The 2,820-nt window shown below is 47.3% G+C and overlaps 1 non-coding gene across 1 annotated transcript; it reads left to right on the top strand.

Annotated features, from left to right (window-relative positions):
* The first annotated feature begins 235 nt into the window (after window positions 1-235).
* LOC111763719 (U6 spliceosomal RNA) lies at window positions 236-339 on the top strand. Its single transcript, XR_002796531.2, has one exon. It is a non-coding gene; the product is annotated as a U6 spliceosomal RNA (small nuclear RNA).
* The last annotated feature ends 2,481 nt before the right edge of the window (window positions 340-2,820 follow it).

Consider the following 2,820-nt stretch of genomic DNA (forward strand, 5'->3'; position numbering starts at 1 on the left):
ATAGATTAAGAGACCTCTGGGACACTATCAAGTATACTAATATATGCATTATGGTATTACCAGAAGGAAAAGAAGAAAAAATTCCATTACATATTGATAAAACTTTTTAATGCAAAGGACAAGGAGAGAGTTCTGAAAGCTGTAAGAGAAAAGCAATGTGTTATGTATAAGGGAGTCTTAATTAGACTGAATTCCAATTTCCCATCAGAAACCCTGAAGACAAAAAGGCAGTGGGGTGCTCGCTTTGGCAGCACATATACTAAAATTGGAACGATACAGAGATTAGCATGGCCCCTGCGCAGGGATGACACACAAATTCGTGAAGCGTTCCATATTTTTAGAACCTTCTGTTGAATGAAGCAACCCAGGCACTGAAGGACAAATACTACATGATCTCAATGATATGAAATAAGCAAGCTGCCTCAGAGAGCTAGAGACTGGAATTTAGGCTTACAGGAAATCGGGGAGTGGAGGAAGGATGTGAGCCGACGTCTGCAGGGGTGGAATTTATGATGAGCTGGTGGTAAGTATGAGCACAAAGAAGAGATAAAATGGGGGCAAGGGGTTGCCTTTGGGTGGGGCTTTGTGGGTTTGAGGGGGGCTGGGGATGGGCGGATGGGTAATATTGCCCAAAAATTGGGGGGAGGGAGGGGCAACATACGAACATAGGAGAGTGTCAGGTGTTGGTTGAGAGTAAAATGCTGAGAAAATCGTATCAAAATATAATTAGGAGGGTTACCTGTTTAGGATGCTCGGAGGGGATGGTCTGATGTGGGACGGACTCCTGGGGAATGTCTGAATGCTCATTTTGCCAGGGTGGGTTGTACCATTGGGTAGAGACCCAAGTAGTGAGAGTGGGGGTAGACCCACATCCTGGGGAGGACTAATGCCATCAAATAGAGGTAACTGTATCTCTCGAGAGAAAGGGTGGCTCCCAGGGCATTAGGGCAGTTGAGCAAGTCAGGCCCTGAACACTGTTGCAAGTATCTCTGGACGTGGCTCCTCGGGAAATGGAGATTGGCTGTCACTGTGGGCCCCAAGGGGAGGGGAAAATGGATTTTGAATGGATGGAACCAAGGTAAATGTGGGGGTAAAAGAGGAGTTTCGCGAGAGTACACAAGGATGGATATAAAACATGTAATATTACACCATAAACATATAGGGGACGACAGACTAATAATGTAAACCATAATGTAAAACATAGGATAACTAAAATTTAGAAAACCGTATACCCTAAAGTATGGACCACAATGTAAGCACAGATGTCACCTTGTTTGAAAGCTATTGTCTCAGAGTCTGTACATCAGTTTAAGTAAATACGATATGAATAAGGTATAAGAATATCGCTGTGGAAGGGAAAAGGTTTTATAGTGGATGTGTGGGAGTACTGTATATTGTATATATGAATTACTGTGATCTAGGGCTCTTGTGAAGAGAAGCTTAATAATTAGGAAAAAAGAAAAGAAAAAGATAGGATGTAGAATTTTTCCAAATCAATACGTATTCTATATCTAACCTTTAAACTCATCGCTATATTCCATTTTACTAGTAAGGGATCCTGACTGTGGGACTGCGAGTCACCGTTGCTAAGCCAACCCGGCAACAGGGGTGTGCACAGCCTGAAGCCGCAGTTCAGGGTGGCTGGAACGGGCGACCACGCCCTCAGCCTGGTACGGGCGAAGCGCCCTCAGCCTACCCGGGCAAGATACATCAATAACGGTCGCCTCCCACTATCTCCCGCCTAGCCTAACATCTGGTCGGCTCTCACTTCCCCTTTCCCCTCCCCCATTCCTAACCTCTCCGCCTGCCCTCTGCCTAGCAACTGCTTACATTCACCTATCAGGAAGCAGTACCCGCCCGCACCTATCAAATCTCTCTACGCAGTCCCTAACCCTATAAAGCCGTATCCCCTTCCGCAATAAACCAGACTTGTGCCATCAGCCTGTCTCCGCGACTCCTTCCTGGGTCGTGCACCCTCCACGCCTTCGGAGCCCCTGAGGGAAGCCTCAGCGGCCATACGAGGCTTTCTTCCCCACGCCAGGGACCCCTCTCGTCCCACAACGGGACCCCACTCGTCCCTTAACAGGGACCCCGCTCGTCCCACAACGGGACCCCACTCGTCCCACAACAGGGACCCCGCTCGTCCCATAACATGGACCCCGTTTCGTCCCTCACCTGACATTATATTGGGCTTCACTTTTCAGGAAGTTTTGGATCACAGAGTGGTTCAACAATGGCAGTGGAGGAATACTGGTATAGGATGTTATTGACAGGTGATATATGGTTGACAGGGAGTTATACAGGATATACTCATATATAATGTTTGGATATACTCATAGTGGCAACAATTAAAAACAACAGCTGGGGGGGGGTACTGGGTTCCTGGGTGGGGGTGCTCTGTCGTGGTCCCTAGGGGAGCAGTGGCAGTCCCCCAGGTGCAATGGTAAGGACCAGGAAGGAATGAGGGTCCAACAGTGAGCCCCTGATACTAATGACTATGCTTGTGAGCCTATATGCCTGAAATAAGAACAAGGCCTAGAGTAGCACTGTGCCTAGGAGTTTCCTCCTGACAGCCTTCATGTTACTCAAATGTGGCCAGTCTCAAAGCCAAACTCAGCATGTAAATGCAATGCATTCCCTCCCAGTGTGGGACATGACACCTGGGGATGAGCCTCCCTGGGACCGAGGGATCACTACCAAGTACCAGCTGATGATGCAACTAGAAAATGACCTTGAATTAAAGATACAATGTGGACCAGCAGAATATCCCTGTCTACATATAATAACAGGAGTTTAAAATGCTGTTTGACCTAATGTAAG

The sequence above is a fragment of the Dasypus novemcinctus genome, chromosome 2 (assembly GCF_030445035.2).
Source record: "Dasypus novemcinctus isolate mDasNov1 chromosome 2, mDasNov1.1.hap2, whole genome shotgun sequence".
Classification (NCBI taxonomy): Eukaryota; Metazoa; Chordata; class Mammalia; order Cingulata; family Dasypodidae; genus Dasypus; species Dasypus novemcinctus.